This window comes from Schistocerca gregaria, chromosome 2 (genome assembly GCF_023897955.1).
Source record: "Schistocerca gregaria isolate iqSchGreg1 chromosome 2, iqSchGreg1.2, whole genome shotgun sequence".
NCBI lineage: Eukaryota > Metazoa > Arthropoda > Insecta > Orthoptera > Acrididae > Schistocerca > Schistocerca gregaria.
In genome coordinates, this window is record NC_064921.1 from 204788282 (window position 1) to 204816214 (window position 27933).

General features: G+C 42.9%; 1 protein-coding gene across 2 annotated transcripts in view; it reads right to left on the bottom strand.

The window, feature by feature from the left end:
• Positions 1–27933, bottom strand: part of LOC126336691 (glutathione S-transferase-like) — a 94180-nt gene that overhangs the window by 55579 nt on the left and 10668 nt on the right. Inside the window, exon 1 of one of the 2 annotated variants that reach the window (XM_050000643.1) lies at positions 17543–17668. The exons of the other annotated variant lie outside the window; for it this stretch is intronic. The gene's annotated coding sequence lies outside the window, so the exon portion shown is untranslated. Of the gene's footprint in view, positions 1–17542; positions 17669–27933 lie in introns of those variants that run through there. 2 annotated transcript variants of the gene reach the window in all.

The following is a 27933-nucleotide window of genomic DNA, read 5'->3' on the forward strand; positions in this document are numbered from 1 at the left end:
AAGGACTACCAGTGTGCAAAGTGTTTGGGCTCATTGCCCGCAAAATTGACATTTCTTCAGACAATTCGCCCAAGGGAGCGATGTAAAGGAACTGAAAATATTGTGATTTAATCGCAGAGGTACTGAAAAATTGTTCCAGTGACACACCAGAGAAATATCTGGTAAACTTTTATCTTTGAGAGACATAGGAACAATTTCGCCTTTCGTTTTTTATTTCTTGTATGAACGACTACTTTTTGTTCTGATGGGCTGGTGGGATGTCGTACTGTCTAATTACTAGTGTGTGTGTGTGTGTGTGTGTGTGTGTGTGTGTGTGTGTGTGTGTGTGTAGTAAATGAATGAGTTAAAAGACACGATATGTGTTCTATATTATTTTCATCGCACAACAAGCCTTATTCCCATGCCTATGGAGTATTTATGTTAAGCAGAGAAGGCGAGTTTTAGATGGAACCGAAGATCTTCAAAACGGCGCTGCTCAACAATAGAGGTACGTGATTGTGCTCTCTACTTTCCTTTCGTGGCCGCTAAAATTACTTCCGATTCGTTTTGCCGAGACATTCAGAACCTGCAATCTTCTTTTCTTATAAAAATACTAGTCCGATGCAAAAGAAATACTCTTAGATTTAAATAATTGCCATTCTTTTACCCAGGCCACGGAGAATGATAGAAGGTACGTGCCTCTACTCTGAATGTACGTTCGCAATCTCCGAGTGTGTTAATGAAAATTTCTCATCAGACCGCAACCACTCGCACGCGAATGTACGCACCCTCTGAATGTATCTTGTCAGTCACGCGCGTTGTTCAAAAGCTTTACTTTTAATATTCAGTGGATTACATTTCCGAAATTAATTTTTGTTTATACTGCAAATCGTACTTCACGCGAAGTATTTATTACGTAAGTTTCAGGCTCAATTTAATAAAAAATAAAAGATTCCGAATAATAGAAATAAAGAATAACAATCAAACAAATCAAACCTAAAATTTTGAAAGGAAATTCAAGACCAGGGGAAGCAATAAAAACTTTGTTTGCTGAAGATACAATAATTATGTTGCAGATGGAAAAAAAAGGTTTGGAACTGCAGCTTAATGGAATGACTTGAGAAGGGATTGAAACATGAACAACAAGAAACGAAAAACAAGGGTACTCTAATGTAGTCGAATCAAATAAAAAAAATGGTTAAAATGGCTCTGAGCACTATGGGACTTAACGTCTGAGGTCATCAGTCCCCTAGACTTAGAACTACTTAAACCAAACTAACCTAAGGACATCACACACATCCATGCCCGAGGCAGGATTCTAACCTACGACCGTAGCGGTCACGCAGTTCCAGACTGAATCGCCTAGAACGGCTCGGCCACACCGGCCGGCTTATTCAAATCAGGCGAGGGTATTAGCTCAGGAATAGCACACTAAACGTAGTAGATGACTTTTGCTAATTGGGCAACAAAATAACTTTTTAAATGAACACATCGCCATTTGACCGTATTGTTGTTTATTTAAGGTCAGACCAGGATTCGGCCTTCTATGCCATTTTCAAGTGATTGGGTTTGTCATGAACATATAAATATAATGCAGGACATAAACTCAGTCACTTGAAATTGGTATAGAAGACCGAAACCTGGGTCGTAATCAAGTAAACAACAGTACAGTCACATGGTCGTGTGTTCATTTAAAAATGATTGTTTGACCGTTGCTCAGCAGCATCAAAATTAACTGATAAAAATTGCTGATTGGCAATAGAAGGAAAACTATTTCTGAAACAAAAGGAATTTGTTAACAAATAATATAAAAGTATGTGACATGAAGTCTTGTCTGAGGGTATTTGTCTTGAGCGTAGTTTTGTATAGAAGTGACATGTGGTCGAAAACAGTCTGGACTAGAAGTGACTACAAGCTTTTGAAATGTGCTGCTACAGAAGAGTGTTGGAGATTTGATGCGTTGATCAGTAACTAATGAGGAGGTTCTGAGTTCAACTGAGAAAAATGAAATTTATGGCACAACTAGACAGTTGATAGGAGACGTCCTGCAGTGTCAAGGGTTCAATAGTTTGGTAATGGACGGAAAAGGAGGGAGGTTCTAAAAATGTTAGAGGAAGACCGATGATTGAGTACGGTAAGCAGGCTTAAATCGATAGCAGCTGCTCAGAGGCGAGACATGCACAGGATAGACTAGTGCGGGGAGCTGTATCAAACCAGTCTTAGGACTCATTCACGCATGCAATCGACTAAGCACATTTACTCGTCATTCATGGACGTACACAGATCGTCATGGCAGTTAAAAAATGCACTGACTGAAAAATGAAACTGCAACAGCAGGAACGAGTTCTGCGACATAAACGAAAGTTCATATGCGTGTTTCTATGTCTAAAAGCTGATGTCTATTTAAATTTCGCGCCAGTCACGTAAGAGTGGTGCAAGCAGCTACAATGCAAATCATGTTTGCTTTAGTTACCTTTGAGACTGGGTGCTGAGTTAACGTTAGTCAAGAATTCCTTTTAGGCGACAAGGACGCTATTATCACCACTTCTCAGAGTCTTGTAATAGAGCTACGAGAATCTGGATGCTCCTTCTACAACACTGCAGAAAGACTGGGTAAGAATGTAACCATTGTATATAATAGTTGGCAGCGGTGGTCCCTGGAATGTAAAGTCGCAACACATCTGGGCTCCCGACGGTCACGTGACACTACAGAGAAGACGCCCAGCGTGTTCGCCGTTTCGTTCTGGGGCATCGTACTACATCTGCTGCAACGATACGAACAGCGTTTGGCAACACAATGACACAACGAATTGTTACAAATCGGTTCTTGAAGGACAGCTCCGAGCCAGACGCCCTGCAGCGTGCATTCCACTAACCCCAAACTACCACCTTTTGCGACTTCAGTGTTGTCAAGCTAGAGCAGGGCGTTCCGTATTACCCTCATGAACCCACCGATTCCATATTCTGCTAACAGTCATTGGATCTCGACCAACGCGAGCAGTAATGTCGCGATACGATAATCCGCAATCGCGATAGGCTACAATCCGCCCTTTATCAAAGTCGGAAACGTGATGGTACGCATTTCTCCTCCTTATACGAGGCATCACAACAATCTTTCACCAGGCAACGCCAGTCAACTGCTGTTTGTGTATGAGAAATCGGTTGGAAACTTTCCTGATGTCAGCACGTTTAGGTATCACCACCGGCGCCAACCTTGTGTGAATGCTCTGCAAAGCTAATCATTTGCATATCACAGCACATTCTTCCTGTCGGTTAAATTTCGCGTCTGTAGCACGTCATCTACGTGGTGTAGCAATTTTAATGGCCAGTATTATATTTTGGGTTTTTTGTTTGTTTTTCTTTGGTAAATTAAGTCCAAGTTCTGGAATGAAGTTTAAAGAGAGTCTGTTTCCTTCCACTGCGCAACCGAAACTGCTGCGCTCTCAGAGGTTAGAATGTCTCCTGTAAAACGTGAAATTCTCAGACTTAAATCTTACCTCGAAAAATCAGGGGAATCTCAGGGAATTTCAGGAATTCTTTGTTTTTAGCTTAATGATGGCATTTGATTATACTGAGATTTATGAATCACAAATTTTAAATCACGTAATTCCGGATAATTCACAAAGGAACAGATTTGAGAAGTTTATTACTAAAGATAGAAACACATGACGCCAAGTCACTGGATAGAGGCAAGTTCGAAGTTTAGACCCAGCTGCAATATTGTTAATTTTCAGCAACTTGGAGACTAACACCGCAAGTGACATTTTCTGTGTTGAAATTTGTGCGAAATCAATCCATTGTTCAAGCGCAACGTGCATCGATTCGGCCAGAAGCCGCCTCTGCACAAGTAGGTTTATGAATGCTATACAAAATTTTTGGAAGCTGGTTGCGTATGCATAAGGAAACACCACTGGTCGGGCACGAAAGTCTGATGATGTCGAGTGCATCCGAGATGTTTTCACACAAAGCCGTTTTGAAGTTTCTCGAGCAACGCATAGTGCTCATGTTGAGTGTGTGTATGGTGCAGTGTGTGTGTGTGTGGTGGGAGGGTGAGGGGGGGGGCGTGGGCATTTATTTAAGACAAAACTTTGAACCTTCCTATATCCAGTGACGTGTGCAATCTGCTTCCATAGTCCGCCTGTAATAAACAGCTGAAGTCCGTTCATTTCGGAATCCCTCTGTATTTCACAAGTGTGCGAACTATTTGAATATTAGTCCATATAAATTATCGATGTTTAAAAGGTATTAAACTACAGCCGAGTGGAAAGCAAACTTATTGTAAGATGCCGTACTCCCGCCCCCCCTCACCATTCATGTTTCAGGAGCTTCTTGTGACATCCTCATCCTCCCCCCAATACCTGGAAGTATCAGGGAACTTTTTTTACCCTTCAAGTTTAAGTAGCCACACTGTCTCATTTATTTAGGAGAGAGCGAACCCTTGTCTGGCAAGGAAAGTACAGCACCTCCAACAGCTGAATCCAAATAAAAATTATTTTATAATCCGGAGATGTGCCTGTTCTACCACCCAGTATATGAAAAATTCTGAATTTGTGTGAGATGTTTCAAGGCTAACTAGAGAAGAACAAGTCGCACAACAAACAATACCAACAACAGATACACTACGTGATCAAACGTAACCAGACACAGGGCTGAAAATGACGTAACAGTTCGTGGCACCCTCCATCGATAATGCTGGAATTTAATGTGGTGTTGGCCCATCTTTAGCCTTGATGACAACTTCCACTCTCACAGACATAAGTTCAGTCAGGTACTCGAAGGTTTCTTGGGGAATGGCAGAACATTCTTCACGGAGTGCTGCACTGAGGAGAGGTATCGATGTCGGTCGGTGAGGCCTGGCACGAAGTTGGCGTTCCGAAACATCCCAAAGGTGTTCTATAGGATTCAGGTCAGGACTCTGTGCAAGCCAGTCCGTTACAGGGATGTTACTATCGTGTAACCACTCCGCCACAGGCCGTACATTATGAACAGATGTTCGATCGTGTTGAAAGATGCAGCCGCCATCCCCGAATTGCTCTTCAACAGAGGGAGCAAGAAGATGCTTAAAACATCAATGTAGGCCAGTGCTGTCATAGTGCCAAGCAAAACAAGGGGTGCAAGTCCCCTCCATGGAAAACACTACCACACCATGACACCGCCACCGCCTCCGAATTTTACTGTTGGCACCCCAAAGGAGATTCATCAGAGAATGAAAGCAGTTTATGGTGATTGTGTTGATATGAGTACTGTACGTCGTTAGGCCAGTAAGTTTAAAGATGTTGAGGCGGGAACATCTGACCTGTGTGAGAAACAAAGAGTCGGACGTCCTGTGACAGCAAGCACCGAGTTTCACAAGCAAAATGTTGACACATTGATTCACGACGATCGTCGTATCACTCAGAGAGAAATCACAGGCATTTCATAAGGACGTGTGGGTCACGTTATTGCTTTGCTTGTCTATCGGAAGATCAGTGCACAATGGGTACCCCAGATGGTGACTCCTGAAATGAAAGTGCACAGACTTTAAATTTGCCAGGAATTCCTCTCGCGTTACGAGAATGAAGGTGACGCCTTTCTCCATTTAATTGTGACTGGAGACGAAACGTGGGTACACCATTACGACCCGAAGACGCAACGTCAGTCCATAGAATACTGACACAAAGACTCGCCCCCAGAAAAAGAGATTCAAGACGCAGCCCTCAGCTGGAAAAATCATGGCCACACTGTTCTGGGACGCAGATGGTGTTATCCATGTTGATTTCCTTGATCGTGGAACAACAATAAATTCAGAGCGTTACATTACAACGCTGCAAACTCTGAAACGACGGCTAACAAGCGTACGAAAGGAAACGGGAAATGTTTTCCTTAGCATGACAATGTCAAACCACAAACTTCACGTGTCACCACAGCAGAACTTCAGTGACTGAATCCCACCATCGTGTGGCCTTATTCATACAGTCCAGATTTAGCATTGCCTGACTTCCATCTGTTTCCGATAATGAAAGACTGTCTGCGGTGACACCGTTATGCTTCTGCTGAAGACGTTGAGAGAACTGTGGGGCTGTGGTTGCGGAAAGAGTGTGGACTTCTTCCGTGACGTTGGCAGAAATGTATCCAATTGGCTGGTGATTATGTGGAAAAGAGCATATTGGTAATTAAAGATCACATTCTAAAGATCAATTCCGCGTTTGATTTATCACAATATTTCCATCCAAACCCAGTTAACGAAGGTGGAGGTATTAGTTTTCATTCAACCCTCGTAATACAACAACAATTAGGCCAAGTCTATCTTCTTTCCTGCAACACGCAGATGCAGATGGACGTGTTATTGAGTGCTTTGGCTAATTAACTGCACAGTCCCCAACACTGTTCCGACGTTTACGATTGCTGCATAGGTTGGACGATAGCTCGAAGCATCGCCTCCGTAGCGTCGGTAACCCTTTCACACTTTTCACACGGATTACCCATGTCCCAGTGCACCACTTACTATGGACGCCCTACTTTTACCTCAGATTCCTCAGAGAACATTTCCATAATCAGGATTTCCAGTAGCATGTTGGGAAGTACTTACTGACTCTTTCAGTTAGTAAAAATTTCATAAACTTCCAATGACATGGAAAAAGTCATGGGATACCCGCTAATATCGTGTCAGACCTCGTTTTGTCAGTCGCAGTGCAGCAAATCGACGTGGCATGGACTCAACAAGTTATTGGAAGTCCCCTGCAGAAACACCGTGCCCTGCTGCCACTATAGCCACGCGTAGGATTTTGTGCACGAACTGACCTCTCGATTATGTCCCACAATGTTCGATGGGTTTCACGTCGAGCAATCTGGGTGACCAAATCATTCGCTCGAATTGTTCAGAATGTTCTTTAAAACAGTTGCGAACAGTTATGGCCCAATGACGTGGAATATTGCCATACATAAAAATTCCATAGTTGTTTGGGAACATGAAGTCCATGAATGGCTGCAAATGGTCTCCATGTAAACGAACATAACCATTTGCAATCAATGATCGGTTCAGTTAGACCAGAGGACCCTCTCTACTCCTTGTAAACGCAGCCCACGCCATTATGCAGCTAACACCAGCTGGCACAGTGCCTTGTCAACAACTGGAGTCCATGGCTCCGTGAGGTCTATGCTACAATCTAACCCTACCATCAGCTCTTACCAACAGAAATCGGCACTTATCTGATCCGGCCATTGTTCCCCAGTCGTCTATAGTCCAACCAATATGGTCACGAGCCCAGGAGAAGTGTAACAAGCAATGTCGTGCTGTTAACAAAGGCACCCGTGTCGGTCGTCTGCTGCCATAGCCCATTAAGGCCACTGTCCAAACGGGTACGTTCGTCAACGTCCCACATTGATTTCTGCGGTTATTTCATGCAGTCTTGCTTGTCTTGATTGATAACTCTATGCAAACACTGCTGCTCTCGATCGTTAACTGAAGGGCATCAGCCACTGCGTTGACTGTGGTGAGAGGTAATGCGTGAAATTTCGTATTCTCGGCACACTCTTGACACTGTGGATCTCGGAATACTGAATTCTCTACCCATTTCCGAACTGGAATGTCACATGCGTCCAGCTCCAACTAGCATTCCGCGTTAATAGTCTTATTTCCCGTCGTGTGGCCATAAGCACTTTGGACACCTTTTTACATGAATCGTCTGAATACAAATGACAACTCTGCCAACGCAGTGCCCTTTTATGCGAGGGTGAGTGAAATAAAAACCTTAAATATTTTTTAAATATTATTTAATGTGCAGAAGTGGTACAAAGCCGTATCACTTTTCAACATCAACTCCCCCACGCTCAATCCAAGTCCTCCAGCGCTAACAAAGTGCATAAATTCCTTTAGAAAAAGATTCTTTTGGTAGTCCGCACAACCACTCACGTTCCACTTCATCAGAACGGAACTTCTTTCCTCCCATTGCGTCTCTGAGTGGTCCAAACACATGGAAATCACTTGGGGGCAAGATCTGGTCAGTATGTTGGATGAGGAAGACACTCAAAATGCAGGTCTGTAATTGTTGCAGCTGTTGTACGGGCAGTGTGTGGCCTTGCACTGTCATGTTGCAAAAGGACACCTGCTGACAGCAATCCACGTCGCTTTGATTTGATTGCAGGTCGCAGACGATTTTTTAGTTCTGTGTATGACGAACTGGTGACAGTGGTCCCTCTAGGCATGTAATGCTCCAAAATGACGCGTTGTTCGTCCCAAAAGAGTCTACATAACCTTTCCTGCTGTTTGAAGCTTCTTTGGTTTTGGAGATGAGGAATGGCGCCATTCCTTGCTCGCTCTCTTCATTTCCGGTTGGCGAAAGTGAACCCAGGTTTCGCCCCCAGTAACGATTCTTGTAAGGAAGCCATCACCTCCTTGTTCAAAGTGCCGAAGTAGTTCTTCACAAGCATCAACACGTCGTTCTCTCATTTCAGGAGTCAACTGCCGTGGCACCCATCTTGCAGACACTTTGTGAAACTGGAGCACATCATACACAATGTGGTGTGCTGACCCATGACTGATCTGTAAACATGCTGCAATGTCATTCAGTGTTACTCGGCGGTTTTCCTTCAGTACGGCTACAACTGCTGCATTGTTCTGTGGAGTCACAACTCGTTGTGCCTGACCTGGACGAGGAGCATCTTCCACTGGAACCACACCATTTGCGAACTTCCTACTCCAATCGTAGACATGCTGCTGTGACAAACATGCATCACCGTACTGAACCTTCATTCGTCGATGAATTTCAATAGGTTTCACACCTTCACTATGCAAAAACCGAATAACAGAACGCTGTTCTTCCCTGGTGCAAGTCGCAAGTGGGGCGGCCATCTTTATGCTGATACTGTGACGGTATATGTGCATCTGCACTACGCTGCCACCTACAGGCCATTCTGCACGTTGTTTGTAGCACCCTTACCAACTTACAAGATAACGGCGTGAAATTTCGATTTGTTATTACAAATTTAAGTTTTTCATTGGACTCACCCTCATACCTCGTGTAAGCGATACTACAGACATCTGTGTATATGTATCATTACCCTATGGCTTGTGTCACCTCAGTGTATGATACAGTCACAGACCTCAAACAGTTCCATACAACGTGGATAAATTCAAGTACAGTAATGCTGCTGATAGTAAGTAATTCAAAGGCTCCTAGCGCGGAGAACAGCAGCTACAAAGATTTATTCAGCTGTCTTTGACCTGCAGTACCGACACTACTGGCACAATGTACTCTTACCTTAAGTACAGAGCTGTCTCCTCAGCACAGGAACCAATTTTCACCAGCGCAGACGACACCGAGATTTTAACCACACCTGCTAGCTGTGATCCTTTCCGGACGCTACACACACTGTTCTCCAGGCCTTAGCAAAACAAAAAGACACCATTCCATTGGTGGAGCTGCTTCGGGAGGAAGTCTTATCACTACCTATCTGTTCCAGTTACCCTTTGATCCGGCTTCTGAACTATGCAGTGCCGTCTTAGGTAGTTTCCAGATGATGCTGTCTTTTATCGACTGATAAAGTCATCAGAAGATCAAAACAAATTGCTAAACTATTTAGAGAAGGTATCTGAATGGTGCGAAAATTGGCAATTGACCATAAATAACGAGAAGTGTGAGGTCATCCACATGAGTGCTATAAGGAATTCGTTCAACTTCGGTTACACGATAAAACAGTATCATCTAAAAGCCGTAAATTGAACTAAATACCTAGGTACTACAATTACGAACAACTTAACACTGGAAGGAACACACAGAAAATGTTGCGGGAAGGCTAAACAAAGCCTGCGTTTTATGGGCAGGACACTTAGAAAATTTAACAGATCTACTAAGGAGACTGCCTACACTACGCTTGTCCGTCCTCTTTTTAGAATACTGCTGACGGAGTACATCGAAAAGGTTCAAAGAAGGGCAGCACGTTTTGTATCATAGCGAAATATGGGAGAGAGTGTCACAAAAATGATACAGGATTTGGGCTGCACATCATTAAAAGAAAGGCGTTTTTCGTTGCGACAGAATCTTCTCACGAAATTCCAATCACCAACTTTTTCCTCCAAATACGAAAATATTTTGTTGACACCGACCTAAATAGGGAGAAACGATCACCACGATAAAATAAGGAAATCAGAGCTGGTGTGGAAAGATACAGGTGTTCGTTCTTTCCGCGCGCTATACGAGATTGGAATAATAAAGAATTGTGAAGGTGGTTCGATGAACCTTCTGTCATGCACTTAAATATGATTTGCAGAGTATCAAGAAGATGTAGATTTTCGAACAGGTTCTTCAGAATACAAAACGAGACGTAGCCAAGATACATCTACACACAAACTCTACAAGCCACTTTCTACTGCATGGCAGAGGGTACTCTGTGAATAACAGCAACGTTTTGGCCTGGCCCATTCCCGTACGGAACGAGGAACACATACGTATTACTCTCTATCTGCCTATACATCTACATCTATACTCCGCAAGTCACCCTACGATATGTGGCGGAGGGGACACTTTTTGTACCACTATTATCTCTCTCCCTTCACTACTACATTCGCAAATACTGTACGAGAAAAGTAACTGTCGATAAACCTCCGTATGACATCTAATATCTTTGATTTTCTCGTCGTGATCATTTTGCAAGACATATGAGGGAGGAAATAATATGTTGCCTGCCTATTCCTTGTAAGTGTGCTCTCGGAATATCGACAGTAAACAACTCCGTGACACACATTGCGTCTCTTGTAACACTTATCACTGGACTTCGTTGATCATCTACCAATTACATTTCTTTTAGATTTTTCCACTGGATCCGATTCTGGCATCATCATCTCATATAATCAGTTTCACGCGGTCATTCCATTTTAGGACGCTCTGGCTCCTTACTACTAGACGTCTTACAGTTGTTTTTGCCAATAGCTTACTCAAAGAGCAATGGATCTCTTCTTATACTTCCGCGCAAAAGTTTGTTGAACACTGGTTTGATGCAGCTCACCACGCTAGTCTATCCTGTGCAGGCCTCATCTCTGCTTAACCACTGCAACCTACATTCTTTTGAACCTGGTTAACTTTAGTGGCCTTCCTCTACTATTTTAATACCCCCCCTCTACCTCCCTTTCTTCTACAGTTACCTCCATTACTAAATTTATGATACCTTGTTACCTCAGGATATGCGTCGTACTGGTTTATTACATGCACAGATCAGTGCTAATAATCTCATACAGTCAAAGCCGCAAATAAACTGGCCAATATATTATGAAAACTAAGAAGGTACACCGTTATCCATCATTTTGTACACCCTGCTTACTGTAGGACATTTATTTCTGTACGACCTAAGTTTTCCTAAATACACAGCAATGAATAAGAAAAAAAATCTTAGTTTTCCACTCCACATCCCCTAATCGAAATTTAGGTGTGTATCTGCCGGGTGCTGCGAGAAGACATCTTATTCAGCTCATCCGTTACGCTGAATTCACTATCGATATTTTCTCTGTTGTGACCGTTTCCATAACAACTTGCCACGCACAAAACGACCTACGTCCTCGAAGGGCTCCGATGAGCAGTGCAGCTAAAATTTAAGATTACTTTAGGAACAGCAGTCACCAGTAAAGAATAGCACATTGTTTTGTAATGAAAAATGTGACAGTATTAACAGCAGTTCTACAGAAGAATACTGAAGATAAGGTGGATAGATCACGTAACTAATGAGGAGGTATTGAATAGGATTGGGGAGAAGAGAAGTTTGTGGCACAACTTGACTAGAAGAAGGGATCGGTTGGTAGGACATGTTTTGAGGCATCAAGGGATCACAAATTTAGCATTGGAGGGCAGCGTGGAGGGTAAAAATCGTAGAGGGAGACCGAGAGATGAGTACACTAAACAGATTCAGAAGGATGTAGGTTGCAGTAGGTACTGGGAGATGAAGCAGCTTGCACAGGATAGAGTAGCATGGAGAGCTGCATCAAACCAGTCTCAGGACTGAAGACAACAACAACATTAACAGCAGTTAGAGAAGAGGAAGGATACTCTATGAGTAAAGTAAAGAAAGACTGAAAAATGTTGAGAAAGACAGATGCGAAGGAGGCGGGAGTGAGTATGGGTGTCCGCAAAAATTTACCCGTGGCCGGGGAGGAAGTGTGGAGGGGGAAGGTGTAAGCCGCAATGAGAAAATGGTATAATTGTCCATAGGCATTGTTGCAACAAAACATAAGTTATACAGCAACTGCTAAAGCCACAACACGTCACACTACTACTGGCCACCCAATGCTTTAACAGAATCACAGGAAATAACTTCTGGAAGTGTATTACAATTCTATAATGAATAAAAATTCAGTACTCCAGATTTATGGAGGGGAGCGAATTGCCCGCCCCCCCCCCCCCCCCAACATTGAAAATGACCGCGGGTGGGTGGGGTTAGCGAAGGAATGATAAGAAGAACACACACAAGTTTGCCTTCTTGGTGTAACAGAGGAGCAAGGACAACGTGCTCTACAGGAATAACGAAAGAGTGTGAGGAGAACAAAAGAAGGACAAGACATCTTTATTTTCCAAAATTAACAGACAGACAAATGGAAAAAAATGTTGACGTCAGGCATAAAGAGGGTGGCAGAGCACGACATTCGTGGCACATATGATTACAAGTATTAATAGTCATATTCTCAGACCAACATGATCATAAAACCGAGTTTAAGATGTGCAATTTAAGACACAGAATTAGAGGCATCTGTTATATTTGTGATGCCGTGCTTTCCAGGAGCTGCGCGATCTATCAAGGGAAGCACACAGCTAACGGAGTGACTACTTCGCAACAAGACGGTGGCAGTCTACGAGGATGACACTGCCATCCTCGCGCAACATTGGAAGCCGTCTAACATTAACTCACGACTACAGACTGCACTGAGAGCGGCAGAGACTTGCTGGTGAAATGGCGTGTTAAGAGTAAACGTCGACAAGTGCGAAGCCTTTCTGTTCACTAGAAGACCGAAACTACTGCGCAAACAACACTGCAACCTAATAACACTACATGCACGCCCAGTACGTTTCCGAGAGAAGGTCAAATACCTCTGTGTCTGGCTGGACCGCAAAGTACTTTGGGGGGACCACATTAAACACATGACCAACAAAGCAAACGCGAGGCTCAAACAACTCTACCCCATGCTTAAAAACGCGTAGCAAGCACACTGAATAGCAGGGTGTCCAGGTCCATCTACACCACATTTATCAGACCTCTGATGACGTATGCTGCTCCGTCTGGGGATACGCTGCGCCCACACGCCTGCGCCGCTTGCCACTCATACAGAACAATGCACTCAGAACCATAAGCAACGCTCCGCTCTACATACAAAGCGCGGATTATCACCAGGAATATCGGCTAGATACCATCTTGCAGGTATTCCAAAAACTCTACCCATTTTACTGTACAGAAACACGAGACAATAGCGTAAACCGTTTATCCTCTATCTGGACAACTACGACCACAACCACATATGGAAACATAATAGGCCAAAGACACTATTAGCAAGAAACTAAACATCTATGGTCCATAGCAAGGTAACACGACAGTACTGGCGAGCCCCTGCAACACAGCTACTACTGCCAACCCCAGATGCTCGGCCCACCGAAAAACAGGCAATCGCTGGGAAGCCGTACTGTACACAGCACGCAAACCAACCACACACACACACACACACACACACACACACACACACACACACACTGTGAGCTGATCTATTACCGATCACCCACTAATGTGTGACGACCTTGAACTGTTACAGGGACGGAGCAGCTGCAGCAGGCCCTATAACGAGCACCCGCAACAACAAAGGTAACGATGCACGATACCTCGCACTAACATAACCACACCTTGCATGCACTGTCGCAGCTACCAAGCCGCTACTGCCCTATTACCCGTCCCACTGTCGCAGAGGTTATTTACCTTGGCACTTTTTCCCTCTGCCCTTACACCCACTATCCTTCGATCGCTTTAGTCCACTTTCTGTCTCCTGATGGTCCATGTCAATGAGTAATGCTATCCAGACGCATGGACAACATCACAGCCCACATCCTGTGACTCACGATTTGAAAACTAACATGTTATATGGAAGTGATAGTAGAACTTTTGGTTTGGTCACCACGTTGGTACGGGCGTGGAGGAGCCCCATCCCAGTTTTCGCTAATGTGTCGTAAGGATGTAGTACATGGACATACATAGTTGTAACAAATGCTGCTGCTTTAGTACTGCCAGCTTCTCGAGGGTTTGTGACGACTCGAGGTTCCGTTTTACGAGGCTGCTTAACACATTACCGGAGCACCGGCCTAAGAAAAACACTACAAGTCCGATCGTTTCGGCATTAATTTTTTTTATATTCCAACAGAGACTGATATCATTACAAGTTACAACGAATCACGTTCCTTCAGAAAACAACAACAACAATAATAATAATAACGAAATGGCAGAGTCGAAGCAAGGTAGCTATACTAAAGAATACTGATGCGTATTTATTTATCCCAACACATATGTGCGTATCGTAGTGTAGTCATAACGGACTACACCTGCTTTGAATAATGGACACTGTATTTGTACTACTTTTGAAGAGCAATAGGAAACAGCTGTGTCCCCTATTCGTGGAATGGGACGAAGCCGCCTGCTTTCTTACCCACTGTGTTAAAGATCGCTTCATTTCGATACCAAAAGTGATCGAGATGCTAGTCGACAACTCATAACCACCCGGAACGATCTTTCATTTCTGTTCATGCCAAATATACTGTTAATGTGTTTTTTTAACTGGTGCCGTTACCAGTAGATTCAACGGCGAATAAACAGCAGGCACCAAAGCGTTTGGTGGAAGATTAGAACAAAAAATAACGAGACCTGAACTTCATTAGGACAGATTCGTGGTCTGTCACTGCTCGGTGGTAGGAGCTCTCGTACGGTATGCAACTGCTCGAAAAACTTTGAATAATGGTTCTAATGGCTCTGAGCTGGATCACGGGGGTTCCGGGTTCGATTCCCGGCCACGCTGGGGATTTTCTCTGCCTGGGTACTGGGTGTTTGTGTTATTATCTTCACCATCATCATTTGTGAGAGTGGCTAGAATGGATTGCGAAAAGAAAACAGACTGTGTAAAGATTGGTACGGGCGTTATGACCGTGCAGTCGAGTGTCCCACAAACCAAACATCACCACCACCACAACCATAAGAATTTTACCAGTGTGGAAATGTCTTTAACAAAATGCATTATAATAGTGTTTTTACTGGCAAGCACCAGCGGAAAAAACAGCATTAATTTTTTAGATATTTCCACTGCCATGAATCAACACAGACATGCTTTTGGAATTTATCACATACCTAAAAAGTCCCATGTACGCTCTCTCATACCGCTAGTGTTTATTGTTACTCTTCTGCTAATGCATGGAGGCGAGGTAGGAGATTACAGCGTTTTCCAGGTCTTTCCTGGAGCTGCGGTGATTTTCTTCGTCAGTAGGTTTCGAGAGGGTGCGTTTCTGGATGAGGAATCGAATATATTGCTTCCCCCAACTTACACCTGCCGAGGAGATCACGAATGTAGAGAGATTCGAGGGCGCACGGAGGCTTTCCGGCAGTCGTTCTTCCCACGAACCATACACGACTGTGGGAGGTAATGACATGGGCACGGGAGGTAATGACATGGGCACGTAAAGTGCCCTCCGCCACACTGTTGGGTGGCTTGCGGAGTATAAATGTAGATGAATGCGACGTCGACCTGTACTATTACTGTTCTTTCGTGTTAGCGGTCTCTGAGATCGGAAGTGCGACTTTGCGTTATAGATTCAGTAGCCAGGTCTTCGTCTACTGATTTTGAGGATACGTTTTCAAAAACCCTGTGTACAGTTTAGGAAGTGATATTGGATCAGATAGTGACAACCAAACTGAAAGCGAACATAATTCAGAATAGGAACAGTGCGAAAGTGAAGGCGAATTTGTTTTCCCACCTGTGAATTCCTTGAATGAAACATGTGATGACGACAGAAGTGTAGAGACTGAATCTTTAGTAAAGGTTTTGCTAGAAGTATATATGGTCGAAAAAATTGTCGTCGAAGCCTCTTCCATCGTTGGCCAATTGCATTTTTTCCGCATGTTGGACATAAGTGTGGTGAATGCGTTTGTCCTTTCCTACAAAGGCGACACTCAGGAATGTAGCTTTAATTTTTGTTAACTCCTTGGTGGCACCACACATAAAAAGCGAGTCATTAACTATGACCTCCCCCGTGTACTTCGTGCACCCATTCACCGTAGAGGAGGAGTATATTAGTGTTTTAACGTCCCGTCGACACGAGGTTGGGTTAGGGGGGGGGGGGGGAGGATGTTTGCCGTGCCCTTTCAAAGGAATCATTCCGACAGTTGCCTGGAGCGATTTAAGGAAATCACGGAAAACTAAATGAGGATGGGTGGACGCGGATTTGATCAGTCATCCTTCGGAATGAGAGTCCAGTGTGCTCACCATTGCGGCATCTCGTTCGGTATCCCATGGACAGTGTTTTGGGTGTAGAGAACGGAATTCGTTGTAGAACGATTAGAAAAACGCAAAACATGCCCCACATGTGGCCCAAAAACGAATACAAACGTGCCTTTTTTGCAAGAAACCAATCTGACTCTAATCTCTCCAAAAATGTTCTGTGAGTGCAACAAAACCTCTGTGAAGGAAACAACCTACAAAGTAGTAGTGAAATTTTCATGTTTTATTATTACATGTAGAATACAAAATAAAAAAGATACAGCAAGAAGTAAAGTTTGGAGTGCAAGATATTTGAGTTTCCATAATACTAACATTAGCATGTAACACTGTGTTCATTTTTATCAGCTTTCTGTTTAAATGCGTTTTTTCGTAAAATTAATCTTTAAAATTTATTTTAATATATATGTTGTGTGGTATTACTCTAACCTTTTGCATAAAAGTTTTACATTTTTCACTGAAATGGTTAAATGCAATTTTCATGGCTATTTAAATACACCAGTCTGTTAGGCTGTACATGGGACAGAGTGTGTGGGAAAAAAAACAAGGTTTAAACTGCCACGACATGCTAGTGAAGTAAAAACGGAATTTCGCAGGAATGACGGCTATCACAGCATGGTCGATGAAGAAATTTATAATTTCATTAAATCTAATAGGAATCAACGAACACAAAACGGGGGTACTACATAACAAACCATTCGTACTGTTTCCTTTCAAAGAGCAGGTCTAATGTAGACTGCATAGTCTTTAAAAATGATGTAAACATCGCATATACATCTCAGACAACATTTTTTCGTCTTTTAATATATGGCATTAACACAACGCAAGACTGATATCAAAGCTGTGGCACACATAAAATTTAGTGCCCTGAATGCAAGGCTACCTATATCAGACAAAAAGTAAGGATCTTTAGAATGCAATACAAGTAAGATACAGAATTGAAACGAAAAAGACGTAAGAAGTAAGTGCACCTACGCAGCTCACTTCACACAAGATAGTCATCGGAAACGATTTAGTAATCCGTCAAAAACGAAGAAGGGATACTTTATGGACATACATAAAGAAACAGAAATTTATACCCACCTGGAAAAACCTAAAAAAACACGCTTGAAGAGCAATACACACTAAGAAACACCGGTTTTGGCAACGTCCTTTGGAGATGCTGCGCAACTTCGAAAATGTTTACGAATATGCTTTTGTAAGCAGTCTGCGGTGTGTCTAACCTACACCAGAGCCCTCTACTGTCCCCTGTGGTTCAACTTTAGCACGCTAGATGACATAACATTCCACTCATTTTGACGTCACGTCCACTGCGACTAATCTAAAAAAAAAAAGTATTACTCTTTTGTTGGTAAAGCATGCATTTTGATATTTTTACACGTCAGAATACAACTTTTCTAAAAGCTATAGCATGCTAATACTTCCAATGTATCAAATTGTAGAAAGATTTTATAATCAAGACAAAAAGATGTCTTTGGGCATACAATTTTTTCAATTCATGCAACTTTTACTGTTTTTATCATTTGACGTTGCTTCACTATAGTACAATGAAAGTTTTATTTCTGTTTTTTATGTTATTTATCTAGTTTTCATCTCCTGTTATGTAAAATTATGCATTAACAATGGCAATTTCAGATTCACTTGAAAATGATGTGATATAAATGCTGAAACCGGTCGTGGACTACATGAGGTTCTTATTAACAACTGCTTTTCATTAAATTATATTCATTTTATTGTTAACGTTGAGAGATGCTAAAGGAATAGTGGACGAGTTGACTTAATTGACATCTGTCCAGTCAGTTGCAAGCTTGACAAATGGCTAATACGTAAAGGAAGAACCGTTTCTCCTCGTGCTGCAGGAAACACACTGATATGCAGTTGGGTGTTACGTTGTTATTTTTCGTTAGCAGTTTGCCGGAGGAAAAAAATATGACGTATACATCTATCGTTTTTCCTTATAACGCATAATCCCGCAGACTGGAAGGAAGCTCAGACGTTGACTATTAAATCTGCAGGGCCCATGACTAGACGATTGCATGCAAGCTGACGTCAGATCACGATGTCAATATTTAGCTGTGCTGACAGTCAGTAGTGCTTCATACGTCGGCGCTCTGTCCTTGTGGATGTTTGTCTTACTGTAAAACAAGCCCATTTGCTAGCTCAAGTAACGTGCCTCAACTGTACGATCCTGTGCTCCTGAATCTATCGATTTCATATTCGCGGGATCACGATCAACGTGAACATAAACCACGTCCTGATTATTGACGACCCTGCCGCTGTCGTATTCCAACACGTTTCTCCATCCTACATGAGATATAATACGATCTTCTCACATACAGCTAATATTCAGAAGCGATTCCTGAATAAGGAACCCGCTGTGTAATGTTCTCTTACATATGGAGTATATGTGACGTTACTCATATCTGCTTTGTGCAGTTGTGATGAAATGCTAATGATTTGCACATCCGAGCATCAGTTCATGGCAATTTGGATGCTGCCTAGTGTTGCAGTTTTAACGGTCATCAGTGTACATCGCTAAAAATAATTGCTTACTAATTGGTAATGCAAGCAGTCTCTCTCTCTCTCTCTCTCTCTCTCCCTCTCTCTCTTCTTTTTGTCAAACCTCGTAGTCGTCGGGCTGTGAAAAACGGATAATAACCGTTTCTGGCTGAAGTTTCCTGTGGAATTGTACATTTTTGGACGTATGTACTTTCTCATAAATAAATGTACTTAGTTTACAACACTTACATACACAGTTTGCATTATTGCACTGAAGATGTACATAAGTTATAATTTATGTAACACATTATATGACATTACTAATAATATACACATCAACTGGTTCTTCTAAGAAATACATCAATGGGGCAGAAAGAGTAGTCCACCAATATATCCTTAGGCACCTCTTAAACTGTATATTATTAGTAGCTAAGCTTTCTACGATTGTTACGAAGCCACAGAAAATGTGTGGTCCTGAATAACGGACATATTTATGGACTAAATTAAATGATTATTAGTCTTCATATAGATTATTCGCGTTTCTACTATTGATTCCATGAAGAGAGCTCTTGCGCAGAGAAAGAGACATTGTTCACGATAAATCTCATTAAGCAGAAAATATTCTGAGAAGTAGTAGTTGGTTTCCTAGCTCCTTGAACGGGCCTCGCGTTACACACTTTTGAACTCGGAAAATTGGCGTTTGAGTATGATCCCACATGAATGGTTGTCAAGTAATCTTGCCAGTTGGAATCTCTTTTCGACAGTTGGATTACTGACTGAGCCCGGCTTAGGGACTGAATTACACCAGAAAAAAATTAAGGGGGACCATTTATCAGTTTTCTCTAAAACGACCAGTCGAATGGTTGACAACCACATGAAATAAGAATTCCGGTAGCGTGTCACGTGCTTCAACATTTATGGACTTAGTAACTGTCAGTGATAAGCTGCAACTTTCTTTCCCTCGTCAGCCAATTTAATGTTTCTTTTTGCACGACCCTAGATAATGCCGGTGTGAATCACAAACAAGACCACTGTTTCCATCACTCTTCCGCTACTTTAGTGCCGACCACTCTCTATTTACCGTTATATTATGAAGAATAATAGTGCTTCTAGTTCTCGTAATTTTATCTTTGTATTTTTCCGTTGTCCAGCAGTTTAATAGCTCACTTTCTTAGTTATTCCATACAATGCTGGTGTTAACCACACCAATGTTTTTAACACACTCTTTCTAATTTATTGTCGATCCCCTGCGTATTGGCAGTTTCCACTAGAATGTTGTACGCAGTAGCGCTTCGAGTGAGCGAGGCTTAATTGTACCCATGTCGAACACTTTTCCTCATTCGAACTACTGGAAGTTCCTCCACTAAGATAAATAGAAAACTCAAATAACACAGGTCTAGCAATCAATACTTCGCAATTTTTTCTCGATGTTTTTAGTTGGTTTTAATGTTTTTTGATACGGTAAATTCAGAGATGTTACTGGTTTGCCCCGTCACATAAGGTTTTTTAAGGCAGTAATGAACAAAAATTAGTTCATGTAATGAAGTTTTGATAATACATTTGACTATGTAACATTTTCAAGTGATTAATATTGCAGGATCAATGTAAGTATTGGGGGAAGGTCAGTTCTGCACCAAAGTACTGCTATCCTAGATGGCAGCGATGACGTCATCAACTGGTGCCAGTTGATGACGTCATCCAAGATTGTGGCCGTGATGTCACCCAGCCCCAAAGAGGTTTCTGGCCCAAAGTACCGTTATCCAAGATGATGGAAAGTGCCACACCCCCCTGCTACGACCCCCCCCCCCCCCCACACACACCTGGTGGGAAGTTTAAGTTCCATCAGGACAATGCAACCTCTACTAACCTAAGAAAATGGGGGGGGGGGAGAAAGGTATCCTAGGAACTGGCGCCAAGTTTGAATTTTGGCGGGAAGATAGGTCAACTGGGCTGCCTCTATTAACCTAAGAAAATGGCGCGAAAGGAAGGACACTTGGGCTACCTCCATTAACCTAACCCCCCTCCCCTCCTCTCCTCACCCCTCCACCAGAAAAAATGGCGGGAAGTTCAAATTTCAACAGGATAATGCATCACACCAAGGTTATCTCTACTAACCTAAGATATGCACGGGAAGATAGGTCACTTGGGATACCCCCACTAACCTAAGTCATCCAACCGCCATCTCCTACGGATTCATGGGAAAAGGACTTGAATAGTGCCCAGCTGTTGGAGAGAGGAAGGAGAGCACTTTATTTATTTTGGAATAATTTATTTAGGGATGGAGTGTATTTATTACACTGATACAAAACACACACTCTGACATGCTTGGGGTCACGCCACACAGCCTACAGACATGCAAACCCCTAAAAGACTCTGCAACCATGCTTGCTAATCATCAGCTGCTGAAATCATGCACCAGTCTTTATTTAAACAATTTGAGCTACTACCGAAATCCCGTGTCTCCACCACGAGGTCTAGAGTCCAACAGACCTAGTACACAGTACTGCCACCAGAAAGCGCTGTTTTCCATTCCGTCTGATGTGTAGACACGCTCAGTACTCGTAAACTGTCCAAATAGTGCACAGCAAAGCCTACAGACCTACTCACAAAATAATGCAACAGACACGCAAAGAACATACACAGGCATTGCCCACCTGCCCCCTGTCCACTGGACCGCATAGGAGGCTAGCGGCAACCCCCCACGAAGTGACGTGGCTGTTAACTGCCAAGCCAAGCACAGGTGCACTTTTGGGTCCCTCAAGCACGAGGTTGCGGCATCCGCTTCATACTTGGCACCTGAGAAATTCCTCTCGAAATATGTGATCACCTAGGCGCCGTTGATGACGCCATTGGACAGGAGCGAAGACCTATTTTCAAAGTGCACACGCTCCAAGGTGGTCTGTGCTTGCATGTGTTCGACACTGTTGACGTGAACCCTCCCCGTAACTGGAGTCTGGCAAAGAGCCAATTGCCGAGTGACGCTGCAGAAATCAGTTCCAGAATAGCATACACTGTTTTCTCCTTAGCAATTCTAACAGATCATGCGTGACGTGTCTAGCCGTACCTGCATACCCAGCGTGGGTCACACCTCATGGTGAAATGCTCATCCTACTGTCAATATACCTCTCAGAAACGTTAAACGTTCACACAGCTAAAAGCCTGTGCCCACTTGCGAAAACACCCTTAATCATAAGAGCATTCTCCTTGTTTGGAAATAGATTGCTGTCTAAGCACAGATGGGGGCATTTCAGAACAATTACGCAAACAGAAATCGAAGCACTTCCATACAGAAGAGAAAAAAATGAATTTTCGGTATCCTACAGCTACAGGTCTGGAGATGTTCTAATGCTACAGTGGCAGATGAGTGACAGCATCCCCTCCAGAGATGGATGGTATGCTTAAACTTGTCTTTGAACACTTGCTTTCTCAGAACTTTCCATACATACCTTGCCTCCATCTTGTTCAAATCTGTTTGTAGACACTCCTACGTCCCAGCACAAAGGCTGTCTTGTTTTGAATGAATCTAGCATTATGACTGCCTCTTATCGAATTTACCCGCCGAATTACTGATGCCATCGATGTGGGAGCACTGTCAGCCTTGTTTCTTATTTCTGTAGACAAGGCTTTCAGCAGCAAAAAACTATTTTATACAGACACCATATTGCGCCAACAATTAAATCCTCTAACGAGCCCTACATATCGTCAAATATGGTAAGACTCTTAATCAATTACAACGCCCACCCACTGAGGGACAGAGCTTGAATATTAGAACGTGAAATCGACCTGCGACCCATCAATATATCATCATGTACCCTATATATCATCAAATATGGAAATCCTCCTACTCAATTACACTGCTCTCCCACCGAGGACGGGAGCATGACCAGCTCAGCCTCAGTGGACCAAAGTCATGCTCAGAACTGTTCTACAAATTCGGACTCGCTTCCCCTTGTCACATATACTTTACTGCTTCTGGTCCGGACCTGATTGCTTGCTTGCTTTTCTACACCCATCTCTAGACTATGGGATTACAAGAACACATGAATTTTTGCATGGTTCGCCTTAATATTTTACTATTTTCGCGGTACTTCTCGATATCAAGCACACAGCAGTAGCACACCGATCGTTCGCACAACATAATTCCGAAGATATAGACTGGAAATTATTTCTCTACAAACCCGAAACTTTAGGCCTTATCCTGACTGTGGGGACCTTTACGTGAGAACTAGAAACAAACAGAGGAAACTGATATTTCCATCCTCGAGTACCGATGTCGATGATGTAACAGATTCCAAATCATCCCTATAATTTACAAGGTCAACTAAGGTGTTTCTCATGTCTAGAGAACCGGCAAATGTGTCTTCCACATGCTAGATACACACAACACAATCGATGTTCTCCCAACTAAATAAAGACGTCAAATGTGAAGAAGCAGTCAACCGAACAATTCATATGGGATGGAAAAATGGACCAGCACAAACACATGTCCATATTGAATCTAGTCAAATTTCCATGCGATCACGACAGCTATCCAACACATACTAAGTATTAGTTTGCTATTCGGTCGTCTAGAGGAGCATACGGTTAAGAGGTCTACATCCCTGCACTCCAACAGGTCTCTCCATTCGGAGGACTTCTACCGTTAATGGGAAACGTGAATCATCCCCACACAGGTCACCAGCACTGCTCGGCAAGCATGCACAGGTAGAATCATCACCCTAGGAAACCGGTCACATATATATTTTATCCATGTACTTACCACTAAATGTTACAATTGAGATCTCAAAAAAATGGTTCAAATGGCTCTGAGCACTATGGGACTCAACTGCTGTGGTCATTAGTCCCCTAGAACTTAGAACTACTTAAACCTAACTAACCTAAGGACATCACACACATCCATGCCCGAGGCAGGATTCGAACCTGCGACCGTAGCAGTCGTACGGTTCCCGACTGCGCGCCTAGAACCGCGAGACCACCGCGGCCGGCTTGAGATCTCAGTTGAACGACATTCGACAATGAGTGAAGTATCGGAAATACAGCTGTGGCTCTGGAAATAGAAATATATGTACCATTCTTATGACTTGACACACTCTTCCCTTTGCTATCCCAGCACTCGATGTCAAATCCATACCTTCCTTATGACTGGACATAGTCATTCCCTTTTGCACATGTTGGAACACAGACACATACATGATAAGCGTGATGCTCAAGGCAATCCTATCACGTATCCCCTACTACTACTAAGTACAATACTTGACCAATAAATGATTCCACATGATGCACAATAATACTGACCAAAAATCAATGATGGGTGGGCATGTCTCATAGGTTTTTTCTTGCGAGTGCTACCACTGTGTCGTAGAAAGAGAGACGTAATCGGTCAGATGTTAAAAAAAAACCTGATTGCAGCGACTACTATATGTTACTGTCACAAGCGGTCTTGGTACAGATGCATACAAGTGTCCTTGTTAAAAGCTATACTGGCTTTATAAATTGAGGTACGACATTACCTCTGAACGAGGTGGTTTTTTCCAGACAAATGCCGAGACGGGGATGGTAGGAATGTGTATTATGAGACCAACACTTAGTCCACATTGAAACCTTGTGATAAAATTACCGCATTTTGAAGGTGATTCGGCTAAGGAACGTGGTATGTAAGCGGTATTTGCAACTCCCTCACACCGCCCCAGCTAGATAATTCTATAGAATTTGTAACGCATTCTATCTCGATGCAGTGTCAGAGGGTCCGTGATATATCCACTAGGCTATAGGCAATGGTTAATTGAGAAGGATCACAAACAGTAGTAGACGATGTGATGATTGAGGTCATAAGACATGTACACAAGCTTTTCAGATCTCTAATTCCACGCTATCCACTAGAAATGCTGTCTGGGATTTGGAATCAAGTCTTTCCATTCAAGCACATACCTGCAACATGTCCTTTAACGATTACAACCCTACTCAATGGTATTTCTGGCACTCTTATGTCTCGAAACGATCCACCTTCCTCGAATCTATCTCCTACTGTAAAATTACCGCATAATTTTAGGTAGCCCCCATGCATCCTGCAAATGCCTCCTCAGACACTACGCTACCATCCCCGCACCTTTGCGCACATGATTGTTCCAGTGTACTTCGCAACTGAGTAGGGGTCAGAGGAAACTATATCTATCACCTCCTGCAATTCGTGCAGAAACAGACGAAACTGAGTTACTGTGACAGAGCTGTGTTTTGACCATTCTATGGAAATGAGGCCTGCTCCTGCAACATGAAGTATAAAAGACAGTGTGGGAACTGGGGTAAGTACGTGGATTTTGCTACTACATCGTGGTGCTTCTCTAAACTACATACAAATACTACAGATCCATGTCCATTGACATCTATCTCCCCAACACGCTCTCTTCGTTATTCTGTACCATCCATCAGAGAAAAATTATGACCTATAAAAGTTCAACTAACTTCATCTGATAGATAACCAGATAAGATTTTTACTGCCTCTCCCTCCTCCCGTATATAGAAAACAAATACCGCATACATGCTGGCATCGAGTAAATGTGACGATCCTATCAAATATACAGGTATTGATCAACTTCACAGACCAGTTTAAAGTTCCATCACCTGTACTGTAGGATGATGACCGTATACCCCACAGACCATACTGTAAGCCGCAAGAGACGCTACCTGTGACCCTGTCTCGTTGTTTGAAACATTATTTTTTTCTGCTCTAAAATGATCTGTACACTGCAAAAAATTTTGTTTTTCTGCCACGACTTCGAAGTCTTTGTCAGGTTCTAAACTGACAGTAAGACGCTCTGATCTACTGCCTCTCGCAGACAACAAGGACATCGTCCCAAAGTACAGTGATCCAAGACGTCGCAGTGTGAAGCGGTTGACATCATTCAAGATGACTGCCGTGACGTTAACTGATGACGCAAGTACCGCTACCCAACGTGGCTGGAAAGTGCCACACACCCACAGCCACATAAATTACAAAAGCATCTTTCAGTAACCAATGGCACTGTAACGTTTTAACCTTTAAAATTGCTCTCCTGGAAAATCGATGTAATTGACTAAACCCCTTCTTTCCCTGTGGTCTTCATATATGAACTAGGTACTGACTCGTTCCATTACTAGTTAGCTTTGGCTCGCATGCTCCCACGGATGCTGATAAATTAACTTCACGTGTGCCAGAGGTGTTTACTCACCCTCTTTATCACATTTTTTCCTATTCCACACTGATGTAGAAAGGGTATAGCTATCGATCCTATACTTGAAGGATCGAATCTACCTTTCAGCACTTTTGGCTACGGCACAGCTACAGTACATTGCTGCCCCATCGTTCTAGAAGGGAGAAAGTCAAGCCTGGAAATATTTTGGCGCAAAGAATGAGTAATTCGAGCCCGAGCAAGCCTAAGACCAAGTCAACAGGGCCGGTACAGGGAGCTCGTAAAAAAAAAGAGTAAGTTCTGCGATGTTGCGGAATATTGTCAGCAGAGCCGGAGCAAGCTTGCTGAGCAGATTCCGAGTGGTACATTCACACAAGGGTGTGATAAATGAGCGACTGCAATTGTAGTGTGAATGAAATCTGAACCAATAGGTATGTTATCCTTTAATCCCTTTAGAATAAAATAACTGCATCGTACAAAAGTGTTCTCATATTAAAAACCTCTTCATTATTAATGAAATTATTTTGGAAGGGACAGAACCACATATAAATATGAGATAAAAGGGCAAACATCTTAGTCTCACGGTCAGCACTTCATTTGTTGGCACATATACGTTGGGAGTAAGTCAGCCATCAATATGTGGCTAATTATTAATACCTGTTGTCTAATTTCGTAACTAGCTAAAGTAAATTTTAATTAATTATTTTCATTAATAAAAGCACTAAAATAATATGGGCGGTTTACAATGTGCAGGGTATGGTGTGTGATCAATGAGAAAATAAAGCAAGCCTTGCGACTATGAGACGCATCACAGTTTCATTCATGCTCTAATTATACATACCTTGTATCTAAATGTTCAAAGTATCCCATCTCATTTGGCAAATATTGTAACTATAGACTGTTTTTTATATCTCTTTTGTTAAAAACACACTCTCCCAGCACGTTAACTACCGTTTCCTTCTGCATCAAATAATTTGCATCCAGCTGTATTATACTGAGGTACTGAGTAGAACTGTCAGCAAGAGTAACTTAATATGAGAATGTTTTACAGTCATCTGCGCTACCCAACAGAATGGTCTCCCGCGGGTTTTCTAACACAGTTGGCTGCACATCGCGCCAAGAAGCCGACGCTGTGTAGGCCTCAATCGAGCCCGGCAAGCCGCTTATTATGACAGAAACGTTTGTTTTTCACGGCCTTGCTCACTGCCGAAGAAAAAAGGAAGATGCGTAGAAGGCTAACTCAGAGAGAGAGAGAGAGAGAGAGAGAGAGAGAGAGAGAGAGAGAGAGAGAGAGAGAGAGAGAGAGGAGGGAGGGACGGAGGGAGAGAAGGGGAACGAGGGAGAGGGAGAAGTAAGGCGACCTTGGCTCACAGCACGACCGGCTGCGATCAAGCTTCTGCTATGCTATGCTGAAACAGTCAATGCAGCTACGAAGCCGACGACGGGCTCTTCAGAGACAAATTTACATAACTGCGGTAAACAAACCAGTAACCATTAAAAGCAGCTGGTAAATTTCAAGGAAGCCTGAACAACGATTATTACTGGCAAGAGCAATTCTCACTTTCGTGTTACGTTCTGCATTCGGAGCTTAAGAATTCAACTACACTACACGTCTTTATAAACTTTATTTATAAACAGAAGGGACAGTCAGATGTGCCTCGCAAAGTCTGTTTTGCCGCAACAACCGTCTTTTCGTTATATATGCTGCTGACCATTGAAATGGCAAGTCCATGATGAATGCGGCATGCAACATATGTCAGGTTTGCGTACAGTGTAATACGTGCATTAATATGGAAATGATTAGCATTT